The sequence below is a fragment of the Tachysurus vachellii genome, chromosome 16 (genome assembly GCF_030014155.1).
Source record: "Tachysurus vachellii isolate PV-2020 chromosome 16, HZAU_Pvac_v1, whole genome shotgun sequence".
NCBI classification, from domain to species: Eukaryota; Metazoa; Chordata; class Actinopteri; order Siluriformes; family Bagridae; genus Tachysurus; species Tachysurus vachellii.
Genome location: NC_083475.1, coordinates 12,118,183 through 12,131,921, shown reverse-complemented (window position 1 = coordinate 12,131,921; position 13,739 = coordinate 12,118,183).

The following is a 13,739-nucleotide window of genomic DNA, read 5'->3' as shown; positions in this document are numbered from 1 at the left end:
CTCACCCTTTCCAGTCAGGTTTGTTTTTGGTACAACTCATCAGATCCTGGTCATATGGGTTGTGTTCACAGATGCTGCCATTCATGTTAAATAAGGATACACTGAAAATAAATCCAAGCAGCAATTAGGCTTCATTATTTCTAATCATTGCCAATTTCACTTTCTATGTGAGCATGGCACGAAAGGATAGGCCTCTGTTTCCTGTTTGCTAATAACTAGGAGTTGGATTTTCTGAAAGATATAACGTGTTCACTCTCACACTGTGTGTCTGCAAGCTCTTCCCTAATAAATACTGAATCATTATGGGTGAACACACACTCTGGGTGTGGAACATACTTGGAAATGAGTCCAACTAGTTTAAGACTATGGCTTCATGCATAAGGGTGGTTGTATACTGCATATGTGGAAAAGGAACAAAGACAAATCTCTAGATTTATGCCCTGTTAGCATATAAACTAAGTAGTATAATCAGAGCAATTAGTGTGTTGTCTAAAATATGAGATTGTAGTTTGGTCGAAGAAACTGAGAAGTGGATTCTCTCACTTTACCTTGATTTGTTGAACAAGAGTTGAACCATCAGTTTATGGCTATTATAAAAATATCCTATTAAAGGGCTATTTGTTCTGCTATCATGCAAGCCAACACTTAATTGCATAAAGATTCTCTGTCATTACTTAGCTTTTGTTACATAATTACATAAAGATTCTCTGTCATTACTTAGCTTTTGTTAATGTTTGTCCATTGACATCAGTTTTTGTCAGGTAAATGGTTGTGAAAATTACTACTAGTTTTGTTAATTAGGTGACCATTTTCATACTTTTCTTGCTTTCATACTTTATTCTGCTTTAACATATGTAAAGATTTTGCAACTTTATTTTTTAAGTTTAAAGATTATTTAATTTTCAATAGATAATTAAAAGACTTTTACTTGAGTAAGTCATTTATTAAAACTATTTCTCCGGTCAACTCAGTTTGGGATTCAAAACATCAATTCATTCAGTTCTTCAGTAGCCACTTTATCCTGATAAATTTCACAGATGATCTGGAGGCCATCCAGGGAGCACTGGGCATGAGGTGGGAATGCATAATGGCTGGGACAACATTTCATTGTCAGGTATCATACACACAGAGCCAATTTGGCATAGCCAGTCCACATACAGGTATGTTTTTAGGAAGTGAGTTGAAACCTGTGAACTCCGAAGAACACACAGTTATCTGAGCTCAGGAGCTAACAGGAGCCTGATGCTGTGAGACATGAATGCTAACGCTAACTTCTGCATTACTGTGCTACCCAGGTGTGCATAAATTACACTTAATTAAGTCTTGGCAAGCGTGATAGTAAACATGTTTTGGCTTAGTGTGATTTACATATTAACAAATTGTGAATCTTGGAGGCATACAGGTGATTTTCCTGTTCTGAGCCAATTGCAGTTCTGAAACTTAAAGGTATGCTATCATATGAGCTGAAGCCTTGGTCTTCCTGGAAAAAGTGTTTTGATTCAGTGGGAATGTGCGTGCTGGAGTGTATCTCCATGCAAAAGAGAGAACATCTGTTTATCTGACTGCTCCAGCCTTTCTCTCACTGCTCCAATTACAAGGCTGGATTAAAAAAATGTACTGTTTGACTTTGTCTAGCACTGCTATATCTGAGCACCATGAGCTCCCCAGGACACAGCATAAATCTGGGCACTGTGCAATGTGATTAGCAAAAAATGTTTCCTTCTGCACTGAAACAGTTTGCCTCTCCATGCTGCCCAGTATTATAGGCTTTGGCATAATCCTGACACTGGTTGCGTTTGTGTTTTTCAGTAAGTGCAGAATGGTAATGTGCTCAGTTGGGGAGACGGGAAGCCAGACTGAAACCTCTGAGGTGGACGATTGAGACAGTGCTGTGATTTGCGCACTTGCCACTAAGTGTTGCAATAAATTGTTTGGTTTGAAAGCACTCTGGCCATCAACTTTCATTAAACATTAAGTTTCCGGAGAATAAGAGATGGTTCTTAAACTAAAGACAATTGCTTAGCACAATGACGCAACCTAATATTATCTCTGGGTGCTTAATAAATAACATGATTTGGGGCAAAAGAATTGTTCACTCCAGACCTGGTAAATATCCAGTCACTTCCATAACTAGATAGTAGGCACACAATGCACACATTTCTCTCTGCTCCTCAGTATGTTAATTTATTATCACACAGCAGAGGCTGAACTCTGCTACTCACTTGTCCTAACACGAAAAAACACACTGAACTGCAGGTCAACATGGACTCTTATTAAAGCCAGGTCAAGAAATGTAATATTCATATTGCGCTGACTTTCTCCTATTCATTCTCTCTCTCTCTCTCTCTCTCTCTCTCTCTCTCTCTCTCTCTCTCTCTCTCACACACACACACACACACACACACAGAGTTCTAAGAATACAAAAACAGTACAAAAATTAATCTATTTAATAAACAATAAACATGTTTATTTTAATTGATTTTTATTTAAATCATAGCCATTAGCCATAATGGTTATTCATTTAGTTTACAAGAAAACAATGTGCAGTTTTAAGAATTCTAAACACATATCCATAATTTCACATTCTCACACTAACTTTTTGAAGTGACACAAATCAGTTTTTTTGTCATAACGCCATGGATAACGATGTAAACAGTCTGATGTATTCAAACCAGCCCGGAGTTAATTTCATATATGGTCCTAGATTTTCATGTGACATGATTGAGAAGTTTCAGAATTTATGAAAATGTATCATTGTCATCCTCCAGTGTTGGCAGAGTGGTCAAAGACAAATGAAGGACGGGATGACTATAATTAGTGGAAATGGGGATTTACTTCATATTTGGTGCATTAATTGAAGTGAAACTGGAAGGAATCTAAAAACAATTGCCCAAGAAATCAAAGTGCATCTGCAGGTGTTTTAGGGAACAAGTGCATTTAAAAGTAAACTTGTAAATTTTTCATGTAACTGTAGCCAAACTGTAAATTCAGACAAACATTATGGTCTTAATTTCTCAGTGGAAAAAGTATGTAAATATCGCTGACATCATTCACAGTAAACCCAGAGTTTTCCTCACGTATACAGTAAATTTCCCATTCCTTAAATCTCACCCTTCTGTTTTATTTCATAGCTAAAATGCATGTTAACTGCACACTGCACGCATGACCTAACTTGTTTAAGGTCTCACCCGCTGACATTCAGGAATAATAAGTCAGGAGCACAATGTGGGAGGGTAAATGTGAGTTCAGGATTCTTCCTGTCTGCCCAAAGCAGGAGAATACAAAGCAGGAAACACTTACTACTTTACCCTGGGCATCATGGATAGCCACACACACTGCTGAACCTCAAGCCTGAATCATGGCTTTAAAGATTCCTCAATGGCACTGTAATCCTCAGTGTGATCCTCACATTTATTCACATTCATTCATGGAGGCAGTGAGACCACCCAAAAGCTTTCATACCGTGCGAATGCTTGTGAATGATGCATGAGTCAGTCTCCACAAAGAACTTCAGATTTATTTGTGGTATTACAGTGTAGTAAAAAGGGTTTACAAAGCATTGTGTTTAGACATGAACAGCTGTCAATGCTGTTCGTGGGAGGAAAAGATAGGGACGAGGAGCTATAATTCTTTATCACTTTCTTTCCGCACAGTTATGCATTGCAACATACAATATTAGCAACTGCAAACGTTTAGCCGGAGGTGGTAAAAGTACTGAAATTCAGTTACTGACTTAAATCAATAATCTGGAAAAGGGAAAATTACAAAAACAAAAACTTAAGTCAAGGTAAAGTAGGAAAGTGTCAACTCCAATTTGCTAAAACTCTGATCATACAAATGAGCCCAATGCTAATTTCTAACTGTCACGATACAAAATTGATAAATACAAAGAAGAAACATTATATAGTAACAGGCAGATTAAAATGATTTAATTCTTGTTGTTACCCATGTTAAAATGTAATGTTTCAGGAATTTAGAGTCTCCTTGCACGCACTCTGCTGGGGATTGATCAGCATGGACAGCCAGTGACTCATGGGATTGCTGTGGATGGGGCCGACCGGAGACTGTCATGCCTTCTTTGAACTACTTTTGCGTCACTCAGCTTTATGGTCGGATTTTCCTCAACGATCATTTGAAAACTTTGGCAGGAAGGAAGTACAGTTGGGTCTGTGGTGAACTCTTAAATTGCACTGACCCATTAGTTCCTCAGGAGCTCTCGGTTGCTTAATTTCACTCAATTACAAACTGTTGTAGAGAGGACATTATTTACATTTACGTTATTTACTGTCCAGTGTCACCCATATGAGGATGGGTTCACTTCTTAGCCTGGTTCCCCTCAAGGTTTCTTCCAGATATCGTCTGCGAGAGTTTTTCCTTGCCACTGTTGCCCACTGCTTGCTCATTAGAAAAGTTAAATATTCAGTGATGCCTATTTATGAAAAACAAATTAACAACCTCATCCTTTACAGATTTCCATCTCACAATTAGATTTTTAATTAGATTCATAATTCTACTTTTGCAGCTTTTGCATGAGTTTAGAAATAAGAAATGCTCTTGTTTTTCCATGTTTCCATCTTTTCATCGCTCTTAAATTTCCACTGTATATCCTAAACTCTTTTTCTAAATTCTTTTTAAAGCCTATTGTCAGTGAAAGGCATGAACATTTATTCTGCTTCAAATGGAGTGAGTTTTGGGGCTGGGGGGGCACGGTGGCTTAGTGGTTAGCACGTTCGCCTCACACCTCCAGGGTTGGGGGTTCGATTCCCGCCTCCGCCTTGTGTGTGTGGAGTTTGCATGTTCTCCCCGTGCCTCGGGGGTTTCCTCCGGGTACTCCAGTTTCCTCCCCCGGTCCAAAGACATGCATGGTAGGTTGATTGGCATCTCTGGAAAATTGTCCGTAGTGTGTGATTGTGTGAGTGAATGAGTGTGTGTGTGCCCTGCGATGGGTTGGCACTCTGTCCAGGGTGTATCCTGCCTTGATGCCCGATGAAGCCTGAGATAGGTGACCCGAGGTAGTGACCCGAGGTAGTTCGGATAAGCGGTAGAAAATGAATGAATGAATGAATGAGTTTTGGGCTTTGGTTTGAGTGTGAGAAATAAATGCTGTTTTTGATTGGAGGTTTTTATTTACATTATTATTCATTTTTATTAACCCGAATTGCATGAAGCCTGGGCCCACATTATGGAAGAGCACATTTTGATGAAAGGTCGATTGTTGGAGCTTCCTGGCATGCAGGGGTTAGTACCTACTAAAAGTGGTCCATGGAAGGTCACTTACCTGGGGGAGATATGACACCAGGATGGATTACAGGAAGAAGGCAAGCTGATGCAGGCAGTGTGATGCTCTGTTCTGTTGGGAAAACCTGGGTCATGGTATTCTTGTGGATGTTACTTTGCCTCGTACTACCTACCTAATCATTGCTGTAGACCAAGTACACCCTTTTATGTCAACAATATTCCCTAATGGCAGTGGCCTCAATGCAGCAGGAGAATACTGTCTGCCACACTGCAAAAATTGTTAAAGGGATAGTTTTAGGAACAAGCCCTTGAGTTTAAGGTATTGACTTGACCTCTAAATTCCACAGATTTCAGTAAGCTTGAGCATCTGTGGAAAGTGCTGGACAAACAAGTATGATGGTTTTTACATTAAACTGGTTATTATTGTGGATATCACTGTGCATAGCTGAGGTGGCTGAACCACTGGTATGTCACTCATAAGCCCTATTCGGACGGGACTAGTTTTACAGGGGGTCGTTAGAGAAATTTCAGTTTCACAGACGTACTTTGTGATTTTAATCCCGTCCGAATCTGCCATGTCTGTCTTTTTCTCACACGACCTGTGTAAAAATTCCAGAGCAAATTACCTACAGTTTTTCAGCAAAATCAGCGCTCCTCTGAGAAATCTAATCCCGCCTGAATGCGAATGTCTGTGATTGCCGAAAATGTTTTTTCCAAAACGCGTTTTCTTGTCTGTTTTGGTCAACGTGAACTACCGTATTAACCCTTGCGCACCGGTATTCAAGTTTCTGCTTTCTGCACACCAATAATGGATGTAAATGTGTTTGCTACCCTGCAAAGAAATAAAAAAATGAAATCAACAAGAAGAGCCAAATCACGTAAATTGTTAAGACTGGCTACTGTAATATCAGTTTCAGGTAAGAGTACTTTCATTTCTATAGTCAATTACATAACGTGAAAATTATATAAAAACGTATTTATTCCAGTGGGTTTATAAGAAGTTCTATATAAAACCTTATGATGTTAAACATTTTTTACATTTGTTTTTTTTTTTATTATTTTTTCGCCGCCATTTTACTATTGATTGGTCATATGACCATACGCAATCCACGCATCCTGGACATGTGGTCTTGTGCAACGCCCACATGTAAAACACATACACTCCTACCTCCGTAATAAACACAGAAATGTTAGTCCCGTCCGAATCCATACATTAAATGACAGACGTCGGCTGAAAAAAATTCTAACTCAAACGTCGTTTGGAAAACTAGTCCCGTCCAAATAGGGCTATACACACACACCATGATTTCTTTAGAATTAAGCTCAAAACAAAATGCTGTCATATATACTAGTCAAGTAATTATCACTTGGCACACTTGTTTGCTACGGAGCCTTAGTGCTCCTCAGTTCAGCCTCGCTGAAGGACATCAAAGGAAAATATTCCCACCAAGCTGGGCGAGGAGAGACAGGAAGTTTAATCTGCGTCTCTACAGTGCTAATTTATCACTGTAAGCTAGCAGCAGGAGGAGAGCCGGAGCAGGCTTACCATTGTGTCACTGCTGTCAACAGACACAAAGGCGTTCATATAAATCTGTCTGCCCACATTCGCGAGCATTTTGGCTGCTCGTCAGAATCACAACTCGTTTTGAAGCCCCATTTACTTGATAATAATGCCACGTGGGACGTATGAACATATTGCAACAAGTGAATTTCAAGGATGTTCTGCTTTTATAAGACAAGGTGTTGCTCTTTATGTGTTTTTCTCCCAGACTCACACAAGGAAACAACTGACATTTGGCCATGACATCCTACGCATTACTAAATGCCATCTTTTGGCGTAAACAGTTCAAATAAGCCATACCATCCTTTTCTCTATAAAAGGTCAGCTTTTACCCTTATATGTTAAAAACCCCAGCAGTTCCCCACTGACCTTTATCCTGCTAGAATTAATAATACATATGTTTTGTTATTGGGTCACTAAAAACCAATGCAAAACACTGGTCAATGTGAAACAGTATGTGAAAAAACACTGGCTTATGGACCTATTTAATCAAAAACTCAGAACAATGTGCTTGTTTATAGGACGTACATGCTAGTAGCATATGTACTGTTATTTAAGAATTTGGACACTTGATGAGGATTGAAAGGTTTTACAGGATCAGCAGATATGTAACCCTGGAAAAATTTATAGGTGTTAGATATCTACCCTCAATTCCAGCATAGCACCTGACTGAACAACTAATACTGTTACAAAGGCTGATGAGAAAACACATTCACAGACACATTACACAATGTGTTATTATGGAAGTGGCTTTCAGGTTGATATGTTAGCATGAAAAGGTTACACTTAACAGCAGTATTCATGCAGCTACATGATAGCAACATAAAACACTGCATGAGAACTGACGTAAAGATACATAAAAAATGAATAAAGACTAATTTCAAGATGCATCTAGAGGGGATATAGAATCAGGTGACAATTATTTGTCTGACACAAGCTTGTGTTATAACACTGTAACAACACATCCCCCCAATTCTTTTTTGAATGTGTATGACAATTTTAAGACACTATATTGTAAGTGTTATGTGTACAGTATGTTTTTGAAATTAGCTTAGGTTCCTTGTAGCTCTGTGAAGAGTACCCTTATAACTGTATAAAGTATTAGTTCTTAAAACCTCTTGTAATATTTGCAGTATGTGGCCCATTAGGAAGCATTGACTGATAAAATATTCAGCTAGCTAGCATGTTGTGTAACCACTCTCACTCACTCATTTTCTACCGCTTATCCGAACTACCTTGGGTCACAGAGAGCCTGTGCCTATCTCAGGTGTCATTGGGCATCAAGGCAGGATACACCCTGGACGGAGTGCCAACCCATCGCAGGGCATACACACACTCATTCACTCACGCAATTACACACTAGTTAAAATTTTCCACAGATGCCAATCAACCTACCATGCATGTCTTTGAACCGGGGGAGGAAACCGGAGCACCCGGAGGAAACCCCCGAGGCACGGGGAGAACATGCAAACTCCACACACACAAGGCGGAGGCAGGAATCGAACCCCCTACCCTGGAGGTGTGAGGCGAACATGCTAACCACTAAGCCACCGTGCCCCCCTTGTTGTGTAACCAGTCTGGTCAAACTGGTGACTGTATCATCTGTTGACGGTCAATACATATATATAATTAAAATATTAAAGAGGCTGTTATTAGTGGTTATGTGTTATGTGATTTATTCTATATTATAGTGTTTAACACTGACATGCTGGCAATACCAGGAAATGACTTGGGTTGTGAATTATTTTTCACTTTGTTCCATATCATACGGACCATATCTTGGATTGGTGAGAAACTGGTGCAGAAAACCAAAAAGCAAAAACAAACCCTAATGTATAACCAAAGAATGCTGTATGACCTGCTGCTGAACCAGATGCCTGTCTAGTAGCTCAGCTGTGTGTGACATATTGATTGTATGTGAGCGACCTACATTATGAAAATGATGTCCATCATGAGAAAGCCTTTATAAATCATCCTGGATCCATTTCATATATCCATGTCTCAGTGATTCAGTGTGATTAAATGTATAGAGGAAAATATTAGCAATAAAATCTGTCTACACTGACAAGTTCACCAGCTAGTCATGAAGGTTAGACACAACGGTCCTGGAGGGCATTTAATTATGACTGTGTTTGTGTGTGTGTGTCCACATCTTGGTGGGCTTTCCCTTATCTTGTCAGGAGTAAATACACTATTGTCAAGGACAACCACTGAATTAAACAGCGTCCCCTGTGCTCAAAATGATTTACTCCTCCATAAAAGGACCTTTGGCAACATTTGGAGATTTGATCAGTTGGCATTGTAACTCTTCTTCTTTTCATATTCTTGCCCTTGCCCTTTAGTTAACAGCCAATAATCTATTTTACACATTCTTACTGAAAATGAAGCACTATGATCCACAGACTGATCCACTGGGATAAGATTAGGGAAGGTGCCAACAATGCGCATTGCATAACAGTGAATGCACTGCTATAAAAAGCCATACAATTCCACCAGTGAAATCAGACTACATATAAATGGTAAGGCGTCATCAATAGAACAGTTCAAAGAAAAGTCTAAAAGGCTTGTGTTCTGTGGAGATCTACATATAAAGTGCCATAACAGAAAAGTTAAATAATGTACACGTTCAACATTATTTCAAATATGTACACCACAGGCGAGAGGTGAACAATATTAGAAAACTCCTGTTTAAAGTATGCAGTATTAATATGCAAAGAGGTGCTGTACTGAGTAATATTGCAGACAAGCATAAATAAATTGTAGTATCAGATAATATCAGCGTTAATACTGTCAGAAACCTAATATTGTCAGACGTATAATCTATCCACTTTCAGGCAAAAATTGTGCTGCTTTCGTTAGCAAATAAAAACATGAGGACGCAACATCGCTGTCAATCATGATGATATCACATTTGTTTGCCCACAGTAATGTTTACTGTCTCTTCAGTGACTCATTTCATATAAATGTGTTCAGTTAAATAATTAATGCATATTACTTCCCCAGCTTGTTTTTTTTTTTTTTTTTTTTTTTAAGGGTTTGTCCAAATCCTGATCATGGCGCTGTAAAAGACAAACAACAAACAGTCTCAGTAATAAAAAGTAACTAGAAATAATTTCTGTTTTGTATTGTTTTCTAGTATTCTTTATTTCTTAGTATTCTCTGTGTTGGAAAGTATTTTTTTTTCACACCCACACCAGAGTGTTATTGCATGTAGTTTAATGCTGAAAATCTTCACCTTGGATCAAATACATCTAAAAAGGACTTGACACATTTGCTAAATTATAACGGAGTCTCAGCCATGAAGGAAAGGATTCACTGAGTCACAGGGATCCAGTTTTGGCACAAATACAGTGGCTGCAAAAATGATATAACCCACCGAACCCTATGTAAATCTTTCTTTGATGATTATGAAATATATTGTGCGCGATAACAGTGAAGATTTGATGAGGAATATATTGCAATTGTGAGCAGCAACTGAACAGTGTATTTCTTTATTGATTCAGGATTCATGTAAAAATCTTCATCTTGTTTTTGTGCAGGAAGAAAGGGGGGGGGGGATAAGCAACTCCATTAAGCAAGTCCAAATTAAGCAACAAATTAAGCAAATCCAAATTAAGCAACTCTAAAAATGTACTCTATTTGCTAAATAGACATTCATGCAGCAAGTTCTCATATACTGTGAATCATTTCACTACATATACTTGTAGCATTAATGTATACGTTTTCTATATACATGCTTTTAAACACCTTTGGCAGCAATTCAGTCTATTTGCACCCAGATCACAATATTGTTACTCTTCTCTTTATTTAGCTGCACAATTATTGCAGACCAGCAAAATTATGTGTCTTACACGCAGTAAAAACTCTATAAGGTCCAATATATAACACAGATAATAGTGAATTCTTAATGCAGCATAATCTACAGGGCTATTTAATTATTGCCTCAAGGCAATACAATTCTATTTGGTAATTTCACTTTCTATTTAAATAGTAGATTAGGTGGGTACATGAGTGCTTCAATAGTTTACCGCTCACCTTCAATAATATCAATATGTTCACAAATCACCTTATTTGAGACTATATATGTACTATTCTGACACTGAATATTATGTATGAAAATTATGAAATGTGATAGATATGATTACTAACTAAGACGGTTGCATCACATCGATTATGAGTGCCATATGTAGCACTAAAGCATAATTAGCTGATGTGCCTTCACAGATGCTGCTGAGGCACGCTGGAGGAATACTGACTCTCTCTCTCTCTCTCTCTCTCTCTCTCTCTCTTTCTCTTTTTCTCTGTCTGTCTCACTTGCTCTGTATCTTTCTCTCTTAGAGTCCGTCACTGGATATGTTGTGAATTGAAGAAAAACAGAAAGCACAAATATCAAGCTGGAAATGTTCCTCAACACACACACACACACACACACACACACACACACACACACACACACACACACACACACACACACAAATACAGAACAGTATGAAAATGTCCTGTGCTCTGGACAAGAACATGGTTTGGTGTCTACAGAGATTAGACTGAAAATGAAGGGAATTTCTGGCAGTATAGTTGACAGAAAAGAGAGCTGCCAGACATCCAATGACCCAACTGTCCTACACAAACACACACACACACACACACACACACACACGTATATATCAGATCGATATCAAGCCAGTTACAATTGTTGTCAACAAAACTCTGCCTTTTGAATGTGATTTCTATAGACATCCTTCTCTGTCTGAATTTTACAGTGTGAAATATAATTAGTAGGATTAGATATATACATGTCATTGCAATTATGCTGGAAGAAACTATAAATCTGAAGTAAGGTATAATGACACATTTTTTACACATTTTCTAATGTGTTTTTTCTGTTTTCTGCTAACATCCAGCATGAACATAAGACTATGCCAAAGGTAATGAATAAAACACACAATATAATCAGATAAAAAGACCACATTTGGTACGTGTCACAACTGGGAAGGAGGAAGACAGACCCAGATTCAGGATAGCTTCAAATATACAGTGTTTAATAAGTAACTAGACAGGACGAGGGCACACTGACGATGATACCCACTGATGAGGGCACACTGACGATGATACCCACTGACGAGGGTACACTGATGCACAGTTAAATAGACATGACGATGAACACATAGGGAACAGGTGTGCAGAGACGGCGAGGAGTAAACAAAGGCGGGGCAGACACGTGACACGGAACATAAACAGAAGCACATGGCCAAAAGTATGGGCTGAACCGTAACAGTACGTGTGTGAAAGGAAAAAGTAAATACTCTCATCTCTTTGAATTTAAAGTAAATTTTAAGGCTTAATTGGCAGTTGATAAATAATAATACTTTTGATTTTTGGTTCCGAAATTATAGAACCCGCACACACACACACACGCATTGTTTCCTATAGATTCGGAAGCATAGAACACTGTTAACTCTTTAGTTCTGTGAACTAAAGAGTTTAGAAACTCAATGAGATATTAGCTGAATATTTACTTTAGAGTGAATACAGTATATACTTACAGTGCAAAGGAGTAAAGGCAAACAGTGCTGTGTGTGTTCAAAGGATGGTCTGTTTGTGCATATTGGGCTGTATTCACAACTTAAGTTTACGACTTTAGTTCAAAAGCTATGTAAATACTTAAAACTAGATAATTACTAAGTAACTAAGATCTGAACATCGCCCACTGTGACTAAGAGTAATGACACTGGAATGTGTTTCTTTGGATTTGGATGTGCAGCTGTCCTTAGGTAGAAATCTACAGCATCCAGGAAAAAGGATCCACTTCAGCAAGGGCTGTACATTTAGCAAGGGACATCTTTAAGGTGTCTGTGTCAAAGTGTCCACTACAGCAGAGACAACTTGTGTCACAAGTGCAGATGAGCTAGACAAATCAAGCAGACCCAGAGAGCGAGCGGATCCACAGGAAAAGAAGTTTGTCAGGATCAGGCACCAGCATCACAACAACAAGCAGCAGGAGTATACTTATAGCTTGAAGAAGAGAGAGTGGTTTAAAAGTGTTTATATAATGATCAGAGTGAAAGCAGGGACTCTGACAGGCCTGGCTTAGGCAGCAAAACTAGAATAGAGAGCCAGAAAGTTAGACAGACATTAAGGCTCCTTGGGATATAAAGTTTCAAAGCTACACATCAGAGTGATTACATCAGGTGGTTGTGGTGGTGGTGGTGACAATATCAAAACATTACACATAACCAAATTTCACTATGAACTCCCTGGTCTGTGCCTTTTGCTGAAAAGAAAACCTGTTTAACAAATTGCACACTAAACCAATAAGTTTTCAGCACAAAGACTAAACACTAATTGGAAGGATTTTAATTGCTTGAGGTCACTGAGGGAATGAGCTCTTGTCCTATGCTGTAGTGATCAGTAGTCTAGGTACTGAACAAAGATCCTTCAGTGTTAGATCAAAGTAAATATAAGCTATAAATAAGAGACTTGTGTGACCAGTCACATCAAGGTCTTTCACTGCTCTTTCACACATGATGCAACTGAAAGTCCATCAAGAGTTAGTGCAGAATATTTGGTCCTGCCCGTGGCACTAGTAGAATTGCTTCTGTAGGATTATTAAAATTATGTGTTTTATCTGGTTTGGATGAAAAATGCAACTGTATGTCATCATTAGACAATTCCACATCACTTCACAATTCCATGAATGTTATTTAAAATTTTTAGTTCTCTTCATCATTAACTTTGTAGAACATGAAAAAAAAAATCTGAAAGAGCCGTTGGTCACTTGCTGGCTCTCATATAGAGGCAGTAGTACAGGAATGTTGTGGCTGTTGCTAAATAGAGACATAATTAAGACACAGGTTTTTTTACACTGCAATTAGAAATCGCAGCTTTCCTTTTCCATGGCAGTATTTTTCTGTGGCCACTCAAAACTCACCCGGTCTGAACC